Source organism: Heterodontus francisci, chromosome 12 (assembly GCF_036365525.1).
Source record: "Heterodontus francisci isolate sHetFra1 chromosome 12, sHetFra1.hap1, whole genome shotgun sequence".
NCBI classification, from domain to species: Eukaryota; Metazoa; Chordata; class Chondrichthyes; order Heterodontiformes; family Heterodontidae; genus Heterodontus; species Heterodontus francisci.
In genome coordinates this window covers 58,230,453-58,250,398 of record NC_090382.1, presented here as the reverse complement: position 1 = coordinate 58,250,398, position 19,946 = coordinate 58,230,453, and the positions used below count along the sequence as shown (strand labels likewise).

The 19,946-nt window shown below is 43.0% G+C and overlaps 1 protein-coding gene across 9 annotated transcripts in view; it reads right to left on the bottom strand.

The window, feature by feature from the left end:
• cdhr2 (cadherin related family member 2) overlaps positions 1-19,946 on the bottom strand; it is a 250,231-nt gene that overhangs the window by 180,965 nt on the left and 49,320 nt on the right. For 5 of the 9 annotated variants that reach the window (XM_068043480.1, XM_068043481.1, XM_068043474.1 and 2 more), the window contains one exon: positions 6,342-6,464. The exons of 1 other annotated variant lie outside the window; for it this stretch is intronic. The gene's annotated coding sequence lies outside the window, so the exon portion shown is untranslated. Of the gene's footprint in view, positions 1-6,341; positions 6,465-9,582; positions 9,625-17,177; positions 17,360-19,946 lie in introns of all 9 variants that reach the window. 3 more of the 9 variants (XM_068043475.1, XM_068043476.1, XM_068043478.1) reach the window with 3 other exon arrangements.

Genomic DNA, 19,946 nt, shown 5'->3' with positions numbered 1-19,946 from the left:
TTGAAAAATTCAATCATGTTTGTTAGACATGATCTCCCCCTGACAAAGCCATGCTGACCATCCCTGATTAATCCCTGCCTCGCCAAGTGGAGATTAATCCTGTCCCTCAGAATTTTTTCCAATAGTTTCCCTACCAGTGATGTTAGACTCACTGGCCTGTAATTTCCTGATTTATCTATGCTACGCTTCTTGAATAATGGCACCACATTCGCTGTCCTCCAGTCCTCTGGCACCTCTCCTGTGGCCAGAGAGGATTTGAAAATTTGTGTCAGAGCCCCTGCTATCTCCCCCCTTGCCTCACATAACAGCCTGGGATACATCTTATCTGGGCCTGGGGATTTAACCACTTTTAAGCCCACTAAAACAACCAATACCTCCTCCTTTTCAATGCTAATTTGTTCGAGTATATCACAATCCCCCTCCCTGATCTCTGCACCTACATCGTACTTCTCCATAGTGAACACAGATGAAAAGTAATCATTTAAAACCTCACCTACGTCCTCTGGCTCCACACACAGATCGCCACTTTGGTCCCTAATGGGCCCTGCTCTTTCCCTTAATATACTTATAAAACACCTTGGGATTTTCCTTTATCTTGCCTGCCAGTGTTTTCTCATGCCCCCTCTTCACTCTCCTAATTACTTTTTTAAGTACCCCCCTACAATTTCTATACTCCTCTTGGGCCTCCTATGGGAGTGTTCAGCCCCCTGAATCTGCCATAAGCCTCCTTTTTTTTTCCCTTATCCAATCCTCTATATCCCTTGACATCCAGGGTTCCCTGGACTTGTTGGTCCAATCCTTCATCTTAACGGGTACATGTTGGCTCTGAACTCTCACTATTTCCTTTTTGACTCCCACTGGTCTGATGTCGACTTTCCTACAAGTAGCTGCTCCCAGTCCACTCTGGCCAAATCCTGTTTTGGTACAAGTCCCAGATGTTAGTGAGGAGGACTTTGTAGGGTCAACTGAGCATTTGTCTTGTCCGGTGCCTAGGTTGATGAGAGGTGTTCCATCTAGTTTTATTCTTATTAGGCCTTTTCATAGCGGTTCGATACAACTGAATGACTTGCAAGGCCATCTCAGAGAGCAGTTAAGAATCAACCACATGGCTGTTGGTCTTGGGTCTTGTATAGGCCAGACCAAGTATGAATGGCAGATTTCCTTCCCTAAAGGACATTAGTGAGCCAGATGGATTTTTACTGGATTCCAGTAGTTTCATGGTCCCCATTATTAGCATATTCCTGATTTATTTAATCAACTGAATTTCAGTTCCCCAGCTGCCATGTTGGAATTAGTCCCAGACTCTGAATTTCTTGCCCAGTACATAACCACTATGCTACTGTACCCACGCGACTATTACAACACAAAATATATATGTAACAAAACAGAAAACATAACAGTAAAGTAAAGGTAGAAGTGGTGCATCAAAATTAAACTACATTCATAACATCCATTATAAGCACAAAAGGCTTCTTGAGGGTAATAAGGCAATAAACATGAATAAAAGCTATCTGGAAGTTGGAAGCTCTCCTGGCAATTCAAATAGCACAATCCTCCTATGATCCAATTGCCTGCAGGTGAGTGCCCCTTTAAATACTGCTTCAACGGCTCCTAGGCACTAGTTCCTATTGGGTTGGGTACTAGATGGGGTTTGCAAGATTTTGCATTAAAATGGCATTGGGGTCTTAATTGCGTCATAGGAACCCCATTCACATGTATTCATGAGGCTCCTGCCTACTTTTCTGGGTGCCTTGGTCAACTGTGAAAACTGTGCCCTGGGCGAGAGCATGGCAGAATTACAGCACTCTATCGCTATCTTAACCACTCACCACTAACCTGTCCTGTTGGGCGCTCAGGGTTTAAATTTGGGCATTTAGACTATCTCTGAGCTACTAAGACATCTCGAGAGGTTCAAAATGTTCATTACCATATTATTTAATGTATCAGCACTACTTGAGAGCTTTAAAGCAACTAAAGGTTTCAAAGGCTTCCAACTAGAATTAAAATATTTGTTTCATTGGTACTGTCACAAATTTCACATTCTCTGAAAGAATGCCCATTAATTGTGTGAAGTTTTGATAGCTAAAAGGAGAGGGAAAGGAAGTATATTAGTAAAAAGAAACTGTTGTAAGAAAACAGATTTTTGTTATACGTTCCCGCCACTTAAAGCAGGCATGTTGATACTAAAGTAATTTGCCTGCTATACATGTTGGAAGGTTTATATGAATCTCTGTTGTTCATTTATAATCATGCACAGTACCACAGGACACTATAAACATCCCACAGATATCAGATAAGCAAGGAGCCAATGAGAGGAAAGATCTTGTAACAGTCTCTATCACGGGGGACAAAGTATTAGACAAACTAATGGGACTAAAGGCAGACAAGTTGCCAAGACCTGATGGCCTACGTCCAAGGGTTTTAAAGGAAGTGGCTGGAGAGGGTCCCAGCGGATTGGAAAACCGTTAATGTGACATCCCTTTTCAAGAAGGGAGGGCGACAAAAAGCAGGAAACTATGGGCCAGTCAGCCTAACATCGGTCATTGGGAAAATGCTCGAGTCCATTGTTAAGGAAGAAATTTATTAATAAAACTGAAGATTAAAATGAAGAACTCTTGCTCAATATGCACTTGTTGCATCTGAAGCTTAACATGCTGCTTTCTATGTGAATAATTGAGGGCAACTGAACATACTAAGCAGTGACTTTGTAATTGGCAAAATTGGTAATGGCTTGCCTGATTTTAAAATGGGCAGTTTAAGTGGTGGGGACTGTATACAGAAGAACATAAGAAATAGGACCAGGAGTAGGCCTTTTGGCCCCTCAAGCCTGCCCTGCCATTCAATAAGATCATGGTTGATCTACCCCTCTTTTGTGCCAACTCCTCATAGCTTTCAATTCGCTGATATTTCAAAAATCTATCTACCTCCTCTTTAAATACTTTGAGTGATCTAGCCTCCACAACTCTCTGGGATAGAGAATTCCAGACATTCACTACCCTCTGAGAGAAGAAATTCCTTTGCGTCTCAGTTTTAAATGAGTGTCCCCTTATTCTGTAACTACGTCCCCTAGTTTGATATTCCCCCACTAGTGGAAACATCTTCTCAACATCTACACTGTCAAGCCCCCTCAGAATCTTGTACATTTCAAGAAATTTACCCCCTCATTCTTCTAAACTCTAATGACTAAAGGCCTAACCTGTTTAGCCGTTCTTGATAAGACAACCCCTTCATCCCTGGAATCAGCTAGTGAATCTCTTTTGAACTGCCTCCAATGCCAGTATATCCTTTCTTAAATACGGGGACCAAAACTGTACACAGTACTCCAGGTATGGCCTCACCAACATCCTGTACAGTTAGAACAAGATTTCCCTATTTTTAAACTCCAACCCCCTAGCAATAAAGGCCAAAATTCCATTTGCCTTCTTAATTACTTGCTGCACCTCAATGCTGACTTGTTGTGTTTCATGTACAAGAACACCCAAATCCCTTTGTGCTGCACTTTTTTGGAGTCTCTCTCTATTTAAATAATAGTCTGCCTTTTGATTCTTCCTACCAAAGTGCATGACCTCACACTTTCCTTCATTAAACTCCATCTGCCAAGTTTTTGCCTACTCACTCAACCTATCTATATCCCCTTGCAGATTCCTTATGTCCTCATCACAACATGTCCTCCCACCTATTTTTGTATTGTCAGCAAATTTGGATATATTACACTCTGCCCCCTCCTCCAGGTCATTAATATAGATAGTAAATAATTGAGGCCCTAGGGCTGATCCTTGTGGTACTCCACTAGTTACATCTTTCCAACCTGAAAAAGACCTATTAATCCCGACTCTCTGTCTTCTGTGAGTTAACCAATCCTCAATCCATGCTAATATACATTACCCCCAATACCATGAGCTCCTACCTTGTGCAATAATCTTTTATGTGGCACCTTATCGAATGCCTTCTGGAAATCCAAATACACTACATCTACCGGTTCCCTTTTATCAACTCTGCTTGTTATATCCTCAAAGAAATCTAGCAAATTTGTCAAACATGATTTCCCTTTGACAAAACCATGTTGACTGATTGCGTTAAGCTTTTCTAAATGTCCTGCTATTTCTTCCTTAACAATGGACTCTAGCATTTTCCCAATGACCGATGTTAGGCTGACTGGCCTATAGTTTCCTGCTTTTTGTCGCCCTCCCTTCTTGAAAAGGGATGTCACATTAACGGTTTTCCAATCCGCTGGGACCCTCTCCAGCCACTTCCTTTAAAACCCTTGGACGTAGGCCATCAGGTCTTGGCAACTTGTCTGCCTTTAGTCCCATTAGTTTGTCTAATACTTTGTCCCCCGTGATAGAGACTGTTACAACATCTTTCCTCTCATTGGCTCCTTGCTTATCTGATATCTGTGGGATGTTTATAGTGTCCTCCACCGTGAAGAACGATGCAAAATATTGGTTTAAATTATCTGCCATTTCCCTGTTCCCCGTTATAAATTCTCCAGTCGCATCCTCCAAGGGTCCCACGCTCACTTTAGCTACTCTACTTCTTTTTATATACCCGTAGAAGCTCTTGCTGTTTGTTTTTATATTTCTTGCCAATTTACTTTCATAACCAATTTTCTCCCTCTTTATTAGCTTTTTAGTCATTGGCTGCTGGTTCCTAAAAAAATTCCCAATCCTCTGGCCTACCACTAGTTTTCTCCACTTTATATGCCTCAGCTTTTGATTGGATACTCTCCTTGACCACCTTTGTATAAACTAAATTCCTTTCTCATATATTCAAATATTAATAAGGCACAAAATATTAATATTACCATTAGACATTGAGTTTTATTGATCTATTTTCAAGAGGCATTAGATTATTTTTCCCTTTTATTGAAGATCCAGAGGTGTATCTCCCAAGTCTATTTAGATTACCGCCATGTTAATGCATCAGTCCTGTCCCAAAATTCACGCACTATTTTAAGTTTGTTAATTATACTTAGCGAGGCATAGACTTCAGACTATTTGATGTCATGGCACACTCCCTCCCCCTTCCAGAAAATGTTCAAGACTTTTATGCAATATATCAAAGCCTAAGGAGCATTCTTAGTCCTGTTGGACTTATGGAACAGACTCTTTTCTATAAGGGAGTGCTACAGTTACAGTTTTTATTGATTTTCACAAATTAACTCCTGCTCTAATTAATTCTCGCTTAGTGAAATGAATTGTTTACAATACAAACCCATTATTCATCTTCTGTGCACTTTGAAACAGGAGTGACATATTAACATGATGGTAATCTAAATAGAACTGGGACACACCTCTCGATTTTCAGTATAAGACAAAAGCAAGGTCATACATCTTTAATAAAAATGAGCTTACTCACGCAACAGTTCACATGATAAAAGTAGTAGCTGATAAGTGCTGAATTCCAGTAACTGGAAAGATACTAGGTTCGATCCTTGGTCTATGCTAAATTAGCTGATCTACAGGCAACAGTGATACAACTGAGAAAACAGTCAACAAGAAGTCCTGTTCTGAATCATATTCCAGTGACTTTTTGCTGGAAAGTATGTTTGTGGTAGTCAGTTAAGAACAAGTTCAAGTTCAGTTATGATGTCTTCCATGGTCCATTTGCCAGCTGAATCTCACTCGCACATGAAGAACAGTCAATGTATCAAAGAACTGCAAACCTCCATTTCGTATTTTCAAAGACTGACAGCTCACCATGTGAAGCATCATAGGCTCAAATTCACATGGAACAACTTCATGGCACAACACATTATAGCACCAACATACAGCATCTCCAAGACTACAGTATTGTAACACAAATTGTACCACCACAACAAAGCAGAAACAACCAAGTGAAAGGAGCAAGTGTTTTGCAACAAATAATCTTCAAAACTATGCTTACCTTTTGAACAGAATGGCTCAGATCTAATAATCAACTTAAGGACTTGGTTAAGTTTAATCTGCGTTATCAAAAAAGAGACGTGACCAGTGTTACGACCAGGGGAGAAAGAGGTCCAGGATTCCCTTTCAGCCTTCACCTGATCTTACTGTAACAGGGTTTAATTTTAAACACACCGTGTTTTTAGCTCGCCCTTGGTGAATCTTTGTTCACCGCTTTCCAATTATAAGGCAAAGAAACCAGCACAAACAGGCTTTCTTAGGCTTAAAGAAGAAAAGCTGAAATTTATTAAACTTAAACTCTAATTCAGTTGACGTCTATGGATACACGACATGCCCATGCTATCCTGCATAAGTGATACACACATACAAATAGAGACAGAAAACAGCAAAAGAAAAATAAAGTGGAAAAGTTTGAAGCAATATCTGAAGAGTTTTTGTTACGTTCTTTGAGCTTACTGTAGAGTCCTTGATTGTAGGTAGATCTTGCTTTTCGTTGGGGCCCAGTATTCTTCTGAAACCTTGTTCGCCTTAGGAGTCTTTTCTCTCTTGGGGCTCATGTGTCTTCAGTGGATTGAGAGGCTTGTAAGAAAGAAAGAAAGGGAGCAGTCAGGAGAGATCTTCTCAGTCCAGGAGCAAACAGACACTCTCAGTTCAAACTGTTTGTACAATTCAGAAAACCCAGGTTGCCAAGCAGGTTAGTCATGTGACTAACTGATCTGACCATGTCTTGGGTTGAATTACCTTAGCAGTCTCTGGAATGCTCCTCTTACACACAATACCTGGTGATCAAGGTCCATTGTGGGTTGAATGTGTCAGGAAATGGTCCTTTGTCCTTCCAATCACTGTCTGTTAAAATGCAAATGTCTTTTCCAGCCACGGCTGATCTGTTTAACAAGTCCTTTCTTCACTCCAGTAACAGTTTAAAATCAATGTTCACAACAAAATTAATGTGCCTCATTCTTGGCAGGTGGGGGCCTAGCATGACACAAGTTTCAATCTGAAGCATGAAAATATCTGAGTTGAAAGGTACACATTCAAAATGCCTTTTCTCTTTACAAGCGCTTACTGATGTGTATTTCCAGCATTTTCTGTTCTATAATTACATGAATTTATTGTTAGGATCCAGCCAAATGGCAGTACAAACAAAAAATACATCAGATGCCATCATTCCCATGGTGTGGAGGCCTAAGGCCTACAATGCACCCAATCAGCTTAACATGCCAAAATGCAATCTTGAAGCATTGTCAGTGTTTGCAGCCTGCACAAGCTCATTGGTCCTATAATTTTGAGGAAATATAATGTAATTGGGAGGTATGACCAGCACCCAATAATCTGAACATGGGGAGAGCTGTTTGGATCCTTATTAATGATACACAGCTGCATCTTTTCACAATTGATTGTTTCTGCACTGATTTGGTCTTGTTGGACAAATCAAATTAATAAAACTTGCTAGAATCTGCCTAATGGCTACATAAAGCTGTAATAAAAACAAGAAATGCTGGAAATGCTCAACAGGTCTGGTAGCATCTGTGGAGAGAGAAGTAGAGTTAACATTTCTGGTCAGTGACCCTTCATCAGAACTGACAAATATTAGAAATGTTAAAGGTTTTAAGCAAGTAAAGTGGGGGTGGGGCAAGAGATAACAAAAGAGATGTTGAAAGGACAAGGTCACAGAGAAGGCCAGGGACCAAAGGCAAATGGTATGTTAATAGTGTGGCAAAAGACAAAGCATTAGTACAGAGAGGGTGTCAATTGACAGTAAAATGAACAGCCCTGGCCCAAAGCACAAACATGAAAAAAACAGTGGGTAGGCACATTAGAAACAAATTAAACAAACTAAAATAAAATAACCAAATAAAAAATTAAAAAATTAAAAAGGGGGGCTCATCAAGCTCTGAAATTATTGAACTCTGTGTTCAGTCTGGCAGGCTGTAGTGTGCGTAATTGGTAAATGAGGTGCTGTTCCTCAAGCTTGCATTGATGTTCACTGGAACACTGCAGCAATCCCAGGACAGAAATGTGAGCAGGGGGAGGGTGTTGAAATGGCCAGCAACCGGAAGCTCGGGCTCGTGCTAACGGACTGAGCGGAGGTGTTGCGCAAAGCGGTCACCCAATCTGCGTTACATAAAGCTGTACAGTATTTTATGTCATGTAGTTGTGTATAATTATGTATATCCTTATGGGCATAGATCTTTATCTACAGGCTATGGAGGAAGAGAAGGATTGAAGAATATTTGCTAGATAGATAACACTTTATCTTTAGTGCTCCAATTGGGCACATCATTATTGGCATCTGTAGACATAACATTCCATCATTGTGCAGGTGGCCAGCGATCTAGGTAAAGAATCCTGCATGTAAATATACTTTAACCTAACAGCTCCCATAATTCATTCACCCTGCATTTGTCTTTTATGAAGGGTCAAGAAGATGTTGGGAAAAGAGGAATGTATTCTGTGGCTGTAGCTCCTGATGGTATTGCATTACCAGCAGACAAGAGTGTGGGAGAAGTATAATGCAGCCCATGGATTCAACACACTTTCACCAACAAATAACAATTCCATTACTTGAATCCACAGCTCTGCTAGCTTTCACTGTCAACCACAATTGCCCCTCCACCAACCTCCCCACTCTGCCCGAACTTATCTGAGACCCGCCGCTGGTGGGGCAGGCAGCCTGAAATTTGATTCTTTAGCCAGGCGAGCTACCTGTGGGGTTGTAGCAGGTGCCAACAGCTCACCATGATTATTTAAATGAGACCCAAGGATCAGTTTTTCACCTCCTGCAGACCTCCATCTTTAGATGCATGGGGCTGTTCTCTGTGCCCATTTGGAGCTTGAAAGGTAGCCTAATGAAATTTCTCGGGCAATGTATTTTCTGATATATCGTGAACAGTACAATGGGAGATTTGCCAGACTACCAACATCACTTGTTCTTGATTAGACTGCCCTCTGGTGACGGGATCGGAAATATGTTCACTGCACGTTTGTGAGTCTCATAGCTTGAGTTTCAGAGAGGATTTCAATCCACTAGCAAACTTCTTGAAGCTAAATGCAGAAGAAATTATTAAATGTTTGTAACTGCAAAACAGCAGCTAAAAGCATTCAAAAAAGCTGTTTGAGTAACTTCTGAAGGAGAAAGAGTTATGTACTGTACAGGTTGCCTCCTGCAGAATTTAATATTGCAGAGATATAAAAATCCTCAAAGTTTGAATATGTAATTTATTTTGGAGGGAACTGTTAGAAATGTGCTTGCTTTGAACATAATATAATTTGCAAGGATAATTCCATTAACTTGGGGCATATATCAATATAACAGGTAGATAGTTATGGAATGTTGTGAAAATGGCTCCAATTCACTCAATGGTAGTGCATTGATAAGGTGGTGGGGTAGTTATAAGTGCTTACTGTCCTTTTAATGATCTCAGCAAAGAGTTATGATGCATACATGCTGTTACGACCGAGGCGGGAGAAGTGCACTGTTTATTCTAGTTCCAGTTCTCCACAGATCACAACATATATTTAAATTTTTCCCACTTCCCGATACTGTCATAGAATCTATATTTTTATCCCAGAATAAAACATACCATCCAGGTTTCTTTAATAAACAACAATTATCAGTTTACTATAAAACAAGTCTTAACCAGTAATGAAGCAAAGCATAAACACACCGATCGAAATATAAAAGTTCCCTTTTTACCTTAGCCGCACTCATGCACTCACTCACTCGCTCACCAGTTAACTGAAAAAAATAAAGAAATTTACTCATTAGAGCTCTAGTGCAAAAAAGAATATGTTGGCCAAAATACTTGCAAATTCTTGAAGAAATTATGAAAAGATATCAGAAGTTCTTTTTGGTTTGGCATCCCAAATACGTATAAATGGCTATCACTGGGATCATCCCAGAGAGTTCTTGTCAGGTGATGCTGAAGATCAGTTTGGGCAGGCTTTCCAGGAAAAATGCAGTAATTGGGTTTTCAGGAAGTTTCTTACACTTGTTTCTCAGCTTCTCAAGAGATGGAAAACTGGCGGGCTTTTTCAAAGAGCTAAAACAGACTGAGCTGGGGTTTTTCTCCTTTGGCAAGTTTTCTCCAACTGTCTTTTCAAAGCATTGTCCAAATCCCAACTCACTGTCCAAAGCGAAACCAAACACAATGTCACAAGAATCAAGCCTCCTGACTGCTGTAAGTCTTGACCTGTCACTTCTTTGTAAACATCTTTCCCCAAGTCAAAAACAAGACCTGCTGGGTAATTATTTGAAGACCAGTGCCTCCCAGGAACTGTTTTTAATCCAGACCTCAGTGACCCTTATTTTTTTTAAAAAATCCATGGACTCCTTTTCAGTTTTAAAATACAAATCTTCAAAATTTAACACAAAAAAAGTGAAAGCACTCGTAACAATGCAGATAGTCATTTTGCAGTCAGTGTCCAATTGGACACATTCATTCAGTTCCCTACCCAAACTTGCTCCAAGGGATGGAACTCTTCTGCATGCTCCATATAAGGTAAAGTACCAAAACCAAGCAAATCTGTTTTGTGGAAATTATATCTATTGAATATACAGTTCTTGAGCTAAATCTTCCTGAGTTAAATCCAAACCCCCATGGCAATTCACTGGTTTATTTATCTTTCTTGACCACAAATCACTAATCTAAATGCTTTTATATGACATGCAATTATCTCTCTAAACTACAGCATATATCATACTATTGATTGACATAAGTGAAGATAACTTCATTCCACAATGGTGTTTTCCTTCACTTTCCCATACTACTTATCTCTTCTTACTTGAGGTCGCCAGGCCAACTCTACTAAAGTATCAGTGGGGGGAATGTTTATATGGTTTCTCTCTAAGAGTTTCAAGCATGAAAAGCACACAGGTAACCCCAATCAGATACAAACTTGCTGAGAAAAAACTTTGAGTAAGATTAACAAGGTGGAGAAATAGATCACTCCTGAATATTTGGGTTAAACTGCATCCCTTCATCGGAGCTGTGTTAACAAGATTTTAAATATCTTCTGTAGAGAACACCAGTAATAAGTAAAACAACCTTGAGGACAGCTAAAAATAAACAAGAAAACTGGTTATAAACAAGTGCACTTTAAAACTTAGTTACGACTGAGGCAGGAGGAGTGCACTCTTTATTCTAGTCCCACTTCTCCACAGGCCACAATATATATTTAAATTTTCCCACTTACCTAAACAGTCAATCATATATCCTATTTTTCCCCAGAATAAAGCACACCAACCAGGTTTCTTTAATAAGCAAATTATCAGTTTACTATAAACCAGGTTTAACTAATGAAATAAATATACACACAAATTGAAATATTAAAGCCCCTTATTTATCCTAGCCCACACACACACAAACACATTTTTGTTTACAGCTGTTACAAAGAAATAGAAGGAATTAAAAAAAGACCGCAATTGTTGAGAACGCGATCGGTAGGTGGCGCTGTTTTGGCACATGCGCAGATACAGCATGTGCCACGAAAACGTCACAGCCTGCGACTGTTGCAGCTGCCAGGACTAAAGATGGCGCTGCTCAAAAAATCACAGAGATGAAACCTAACAAACACGTGGCAGAAATCAATGGCCGGAGTGAGAGAGTGAAGCGGGCCGGGGAGAGCAGCGCGGGGGGCGGGGAGAGCAGCGCGGGGGCCGTGGAGATCAGCGCGGGGGCCGGGAACAGCAGCGCGGGGGCCGGGGAGATCAGCGCGGGGGCCGGGGAGATCAGCGCGGGGGCCGGGGAGATCAGCGCGGGGGCCGGGGACAGCAGCGCGGGGAGACCAGCGGTAGCGGTGCCGGGGAGGGGGGGAGAAAGAGGGAGAGGGAGGGGGGAGAGAAAGAGGGAGAGGGAGGGGGGGGAGAAAGAGGGAGGGGAGGAGAAAGAGGGAGAGAAAGAGGGAGGGGGAGAAAGAGGGAGGGGAGAGGGGGAGAAAGAGGGAGGGGAGAGGGGGAGAAAGAGGGAGAGGTCAGGAAGGGGGGAGGGGGAGAAAGAGGGAGAGGGAGGGGGGGAGAAAGAGGGAGGGGAGGAGAAAGAGGGAGAGAAAGAGGGAGGGGGAGAAAGAGGGAGGGGAGAGGGGGAGAAAGAGGGAGGGGAGAGGGGGAGAAAGAGGGAGAGGTCAGGAAGGGGGGAGGGGGAGGGAGAGGGAGGGGGGGGAGAAAGAGGGAGAGGGAGGGGGGAGGGAGAGGGAGAAAGAGGGAGAGGGAGAGAAAGGGGGAGGGGGGTGAAAGAGGGAGAGGGAGGGGTAAGGAAGGGGGGAGGGGGAGAGCTGGGGGGAGAGGGAGGAAGGGGAGAGAGTGGGGGGGGAGCAGTGGAACGGAAGAGGAGTGCCTTTTTCTGTGCATGCGCCATAAACACAACAGCAAAAGACTTACTGGCCAGTCCCTGGACCCGGTGACACCAAGGTCTTCGCACGCTCGCTCCCCGCGGCTCTCTACGGCCTCTCGCTTCCGGCCCTCTCCATTCAGCCGTTCCCTCCAGCTGCGGATGCCCAATCCAGTTGCTTTCTCCCCTACCCAGTTGCTTTCTCTACTTCTCCTCAGTACTTCAGGCATTGCAACTGTTTGATCCCTGCATTTTGCATGCTCCCTCTCCCCACTCTCCCCACCCCTCTCCGCACTCCCACCCCTCCCCCTCTTCAAACACCCCTCCCTCTACCCTCCCACCATAGTTGAATATCTGAAGTGCAGTTGCAAAGTCGGGGAAATAGCATGCAAAACAAAACCTCAACAATTCTGGGTTTAATTATTGAAATGTTTTATTAAGTTCATTAAGTATCCAAGGAACTGCTGTGCATGGATACATGAGTGTTGTGTCCAGCATTCCCGTTAGACAGACAGGCCGAGTCTCTGCTATGCACAGCTAAAGAGATTGTTCCTGGAGAGCCTTGTGGTGAATAAAAGCTTGGCTCTCTATTCCACTACTGTATTGTCCATGTGAAGAAGGCAAAGTCACAAGAGTCTGAGCTCAGTCTATTCTTGGTGAATGTTCCCCAAGCGCATCCCAATGTGCATTCCCAATTCATCCATAAATGCAATGTTCCTTTCCACATCGTGATGAGCTCCGCAGCATGATCTAGTTGCCTTCGTTGCTTGAATGCTGACCTTAAGTCTCAAGGATTGTTTTCTCGACGGCATGTTTTACATGAAAAGAAATAAAGCAAATCAGAGTCAGAGCTTGCCTCCCTCCATCCACTGAAATTACTGTTGTGCACACCTTTTTAAGTTCTGCAGTGAAGGCACCAATTGATAACGTCGCCAATGAAGCACTTATTACCCACCTCAGATGCAGGAATCAGCACATCCTTGCGTCCTCTCCCGCACTGCCTCCTTTGCTTGAATGCCGTCCTTAAGTGTCAAGGATTGTTTTCTCAAGGGCACGTTTTACATGAAAGAAAATAAGGAAAGAACATCAGTGTCAGAGTTTCCCTCCCTCCAATGAAATTACTGTTGAGAATGCTTTGTGTTCTGCGGTAAAGGCATGTACTGATAACACCGCCAATGAATCACTTAGTACCCACCTCAGCTGTAGGAGGCAGGATGATGTTACTGCCCCTATCTCGTGATGGTTCAATGCTGCTCTCAGGGAAAACATGAATGATGTGAGGGTGCTGGAAAAGAAGCACATTTCTTTTGGGCTATGAACATAAAGCTGGCCATTTAGCCCAGCAGTTCCCTGCCAGTGGTTATGTTACTCGTGCGTCTTTCCATCCATTCCCATTTAATCCTGCCTACTACTATCACCAGTTGTGTTCACAGCAAGAGCATTCACATTTCTGCTACCACTGGACACGGCATGCTTGTTTCTTTTAGTGCTCAGTCTCTTCTTGCTGAATGTTCCCCAAGTGCTTGACCCCTTTGGACGCCCTCTCTGCTTGACAGGCAGCAACTGGCAATTGCGGAGTCTCACAAGGCTCTGCATGGTTGTTTCAACGTCGGATGGGGTAACAGGTGGCTGTGTGTCCATGAGCACTGCCCTGATGGGTGTAGGAGCAGGTAACTGTGTGCCCATGAGCACTGCCCTGATGGGTGTAGGAGCAGGTAACTGTGTGTCCATGTGCACTGCCCTGATGGGTGTAGGAGCAGGTAACTGTGTGTCCATGTGCACTGCCCTGATGGGTGTAGGAGCAGGTAACTGTGTGTCCATGTGCACTGCCCTGATGGGTGTAGGAGCAGGTAACTGTGTGTCCATGTGCACTGCCCTGATGGGTGTAGGAGCAGGTGACTGTGTAACTGAGCAGCAAGGAGAGGGTACCGCAGGTAGGGGAAGTGGAGATTTGAACAGGTAGGCATATGTATGGTCCATCAGATCATTAGGCCAGGGGGTGAGACGCTCAGGATCCAGGGTTTGTGACACGTGACTGATGTCCAGCGCGCGGCCACCTCCATCCGAAGGTGCTTCCGGGCAATTGTTGGGCATAGTAAATGGCTCCATCTCATCAGCCAGTCCTTGCTGCCAGCGGAGAGACTGTTGCCGCAGCCAGTCCAGTCTCCTCATGAATGCTGCCGTTCCACTCTGCAGAACGGCCTGTTGTAGCTGGTACAATTGATCTGAAAGCAAGCGGTATTTTTCATTGTGGCTGAGGGGCCTTGGCTGTTCCTCTGTAATCACAATGGCAGCAACCATGCCTGTCGTCGTTGGTGTCTGAGATGCACGCCAGCGACAATTGGGGGCGAGCCTGTCCAAAGGCAGACCCAGATGCCTCTGCACAACAACAGCATGTTTGCAGGGCAACAAAGTCTGAATGGAGAAGATGCAGCTGCAGGTAGCCTGGCCATCATGTATCTGCAGTGTGTACTGTTTGGCGCCAGAAATCACAGTCACTGTGCCTTCATCCTGCTACATGCGGTGGCCCAGACAATGGAAATGTTTTCAGAGCAACTCACAACAGGGACTGGAGAACATGCGGTGGCCCAGCCAATGGAAATGTTTTCAGAGCAACTCACAACAGGGACTGGAGAACATGCGGTGGCCCAGACAATGGAAATGTTTTCAGAGCAACTTACAAAGGCAGAGCAACTTACCTTGAACAATCTCCTGTGTCAAATAAAAATGAAGCAAGTCTCCAAAACGAATAAATAATCCAGATAAAATGCCCGACGAAACCTCCCCTCCTTCCACTTTCAAAAAGTCGCGCCGAAGCTTTGACGCATGCGCAGAGGCCAAACTGGCGCGTCGGCGAGGAAGACGAAATAACGCGATGACGTCATCTGCGCATGCGCACAACCTTACCGGCAGGTCGGACCGCAGCGCATGCGCAGAGATGAAGAGACTGTGTGCGCATGCGCGTACCGCGTCGTCTGCGCATGCGCAAAGCGGTCCTGGTAAGTCGGACCGCAGCGCATGCGCAGGGGGCATGAGACCGTCTGCGCATGTGCGCACCGCGGCGCATCCTGATGACGTTCTCCGATGAAGTAGCGTTGTCATGAATTACTTTGTTAAAAAAAATACTTAGGCTGAAAACAAGGTATGGAAAGACATCCTTTGTGTTGGTTAGACATCCCAAGTGCGAATAGACGGCTGTCACTAGGATCTTCCCAGAACAGTTCCTTCAGGCGATGTTGAAGATCAGTTTGGCTAAGCTTTCCAAGAGGTACAGCTACAAAAGGCTCCAAATAAGTCTTACAGCAGGAAGGCAGCAACAAGGTTCAGTGCCCACACATTCGATGCAAGGTTTCTTCAAATATAGGAGGAAATAGGAATCTGCCACATTGGAAATACAGGGTTTCTTTTCAAGAGAGAAATATGAGCTGTCTTCTCCTGGGAGGTCAAGCAGCAACTAGCTTTTTTTTAAAAACAGTTCAAAATGAAACCAAAACTTTATAGAAACAAGCCTCTTGACAACAATAAATCCTGACCCATCAACCCTCTGTAAACATTTCTCCAAGTCAAAAACAACCCCTGCTGAGTTATTTGAAAATCAGGTGCCTTCCAGTAACTGTTTACAGGTCAAACTCAGTCCAAACCTTCTGGTAACTTATTTTTAAAAAAGAAAATCACAAAATTCAGCCATCTCTTCAATCAGTGTCCATAATTCAAATATAAGTCCATAGTGCATATTTTACAAAAGAAATAGAAGCAATCTCATAACTTCAAAGACAATAGGTATAATTCTGCCCTCAGACAAGAGGAGCCAACAGCAGACTAGGAACACTGAGAACAGAGAATCCTGGACAAAGGGCAGGAGGACCATGTCATCATTTAGTTTGAAAGACCCACATTGTGCTTAGAAAGGAAGAGGGTGAAAGGTCACAGAAAGATATCATATTATGAATTTCAGAAATGGTTTGCATGATTCCTAACATATTTGATTTAAATTTACTGCTTAGTTTATTTATTGTTTGAGTTTCCTCTGTTCCTGATTTATCTACATTTAATTATGCCCGAGTGAAATAAGCTGGACTAGTTCTAGTGATGAAGGTGATGAAGATGAAATCTTAACAAAATCAAGAATGGATATAATCTGGTCCAATTGAGATGCAACATTATAAATTTGTAAGCAACACCCTCTGTGACTGTCACCATAGTGTTTTATTCTTCCTCCTCTACTCAGGGTGCAATGTGATTGACCACACCATCCTCCTCTAATCCACTCCTCCATTGTACAGCTCTGTGGGACTGACCTTGCAAACTTTAATTCCTACTATCCAAGCGTAGCCAGCACATCTCCAGCAATGTTAGCCTTCCAACGGCGACACTCTCACCTCTGGAGCTCCCCAAGGATCTATCCTTGGCCCGCTTCTCTTCCTCATCTACCTGCTGCCCCTCCATCATTGCATCATCCATGGAATTCCCATCCCCTAAAGCATTATATTTAAAATCTGTATCCTTAAATTTAGTCATGACCTTATCCCAGTCTATCTCTGCAATCTCCTCCAGCTCTATATTCCTTCCACCACCAGCCCCCACCACGCCCCCGCACCCCCCACCCCGGTACATTCCTGATTCTAGCCTTTTGTGATTTGATCTCCGCCCAATACATTTTGGAATTCCCTCCTAAACCCTTCCCTCTTTCCTCCTCCATCTCCTCCTTTTTTAAAAAGCTTCTCAAAAGAACCTCTTCCACCAGGTTTTCAGTCATCCCTTATCGCCTCTCCCTTCCTGGACCAATGTCCATTTACCTTATCCCCAACTATGAAGTATATAGAGACATCCTTTACATTAAGACACTATAGTTCCCAGTGCATATAACAGGCACATTGGCATCAATGCAATTTTCCCACTATATGCAGTGGCCAATGTAAACAAGAAGTATAAAAAGCACGCTTTGGTGTGAAAGAGTACTCGCCTTCTTTCAAAGCTAATGTAAAGCGTCAGAGCCAGTGTTCTCGAATACAGGATGGATGAGATCCAGGAGCTGGCAGGCAGTACAACACTGGAACAACAAGAAGTCATGCTTCATCTCCTGCAATGAAGAGGAGCTTAGCAAGCCAGTAGAAGGCCTCATAAAAGTCTACAGGTCCCAGGTGACTGAAAAGAACAAAATACATTCATTTATATAGTGCTTTTCATGACCTCAGGCCGTTCCAAAGTGCTTTACAACAAATGAAGTACTTTTTTTAACTGCAGTCACTGTTAACTGGAGGTGGAGAGGCTGCTGTTGCATATTTGAATGACTACAAGCTAGTCCAATTTCTGTCATTTTTTTCTCTTGACCATAAATAATATAATCATGAAAGGAGTTAATGGTAAGTGCACTTTAACAAGGTATGAACAGCTGAGGCAAAAATTATTCTGCTTTACCCGCAAAATAGACGACGTGCTGAATACGTTTTAAGGGGTATCTTTGTAATTGACACCTATGGCGATGCCAAATAGTTAGCATCATTTACCTGATCTAGTCACCTGATGGGATAAGGGTAGACTGTGTAGGTGTTGGGGGACTGTGTATAAATGTAAGTTGCTATTGTTGTGGTGTGCACAAGAAGTAAAGCCTCAGAATTATACGTCCAATAAAGTGCAGTAGTTTTGCTGTGAAATAGGTTCTTACTGTTAATGATAGATATGCTAGTAAACTGAATGATCCTAGTTATGTAACAGACTATTAAGACATAGCAAGCACAAGATGTTCCAGGATGAAGTAAATCTTGTTCCAACACCAATATATGATTTAGATGCCACTGTTTACTACAAACATGTTTAGTTTTTGAATATATTTCCTCTTTTCATTCTATCTTTATTTTGCACATCAGTTGGAAGTTGATCGATCCCTAAGGTGGATGCTCCATCTGGTGGTCAAATTGAGATAGGGTGTTGTTCTACTATTGAAGTAATCTGAGGCAACCTCCTCCAGGGACTGTCACTATCCCGAATCAAATTAGGATCTGACACCAGAGCTAAACTGTCACTTTTGTATAAAATCCTGTTTTGTGCAGTCGCCAACAAAATTAAATTTATACAGTTGATGACTACATTTAAAAAGCCCACAAATTTTTTCACATGCAAATGTTTTAACCATTGTTGAATAGTCTATTGCTAGTGCTTAAAATTGTTCCATCATCTTGCTCAAACTTTAACCAAAGTTGATAGACTTGATGCTTAAGTACTAAAAGAATATTTCAAGTTATGTTACTTCAAAGCCAGTCCTTGTAATATTACTTGTTCCTTTGGTGTGTGTGATCTACTGTAAAACTATGTTATCAATGTTTGACCGTGCGGTGAGTTTTGTGACATTAGGGAGCGAATCCCTCTCATCAAAAGCTGCCTTTATGTTCTAAGATGAGGCAAGATTTTTAACACAGAGGCATGTCCAGTTAGCTTGGCTGGTGGTGAGAAGGGCCCTCCCCATCAGATCCTTCCTGCATGCCCAGAGTCTCACCCCCTCTGCATGCTGCCCTTGAGGTGGCTGTGGTAGGGAAGAGACTGTTGCCCACCTCCTTCTGGAATATGTCTTTGCAAAGCAGGTGTGGAAAGATGTGTAGTGGTTTTTGTCGAGATTCATCCCAAACAGCTCTAACACAGCAGTCTGTGCTCTACAGGCTGTTCCCAGGGACGCACACCGAGGTAAACATCAACTGCTGCTGAAGGACCATTATCTGCCCGAAACTTGCTGGTCTTCCAGTGCAAAGAGGCGTCCACAACCGAGTGTTGCAGACTGGCACATTCCAAGGTCCAGGACTACATGCCGAGGAACACACTGAAGCATAGGGCAACTGCTGCAAAGTCTCAATGGGGAAAGACCACTGTGTAAGTTCCTCCCGCCATAGTGAACTAAGGGACTGGACCCATGGGAAACCCCTCGGGCTGTATACACAAAATATGGGTTTGCTGTAAAATGTACATGGCATATGATATGGAATGGAAGGGTTGTGAGGCAACTCACTCCTGTATTGAAGAAAACTGATTTCCTTTGCACTTTTTGGAATGTCAGCTTGGTGCTGTTTTGAACTGTTTTGTAATGTATATTTTACAGAGTTTTATGAATAAATTATTTTTTTTTTGGGTGGGGGGAGAGAGACATGTCCAGTTAGTATTGTAGAGATGAACATTTTAAACTTTTAGGAAAGTGAAATCTTTTAAATCCCTCATTCATAAGAAATAACTCTTTTAACCTGATAACCCCTCATTATGGCCAGATTCCTTCACAAATCCACTAGAGGGCAAGGTAAGAGTAGCCCAAGTAAGACTGAGAAAGAGTGCTTCAAATGTGGAAATTTAGGACATTTTGGGAAGGATTCTTACTACCCTAAAGGCAAAACCTGCAGAAATTGTAGGAGAAAGAATCACTTTGCTAGGAAGTGCAGAAGCAAAACTGAGAAGAGAGGAAAGTCTGGAATATTCCAGGGTTGGGGGAGTTTAGTTACAAGGTTTGGTTGATAAAGCTGGGGTTGCTGTCCTTAGAGCAAAGGAGATTGAGGGGGAAATTAAAAGAGGTGTACAAGATTACAAGATTATGACAAGCATAAATAAGTTAGACAATGAAAAACTGTTCCCATTAGCTTATGGTACATGGACTATGGGACATAGATTGGAGGTTTGGGGCAAGAGATGCAGGAAGAATATGAATGTTTTTACACAGCAGGTGGTAATGACCTGGAAGTCGCTGCTCAGGAGGGTA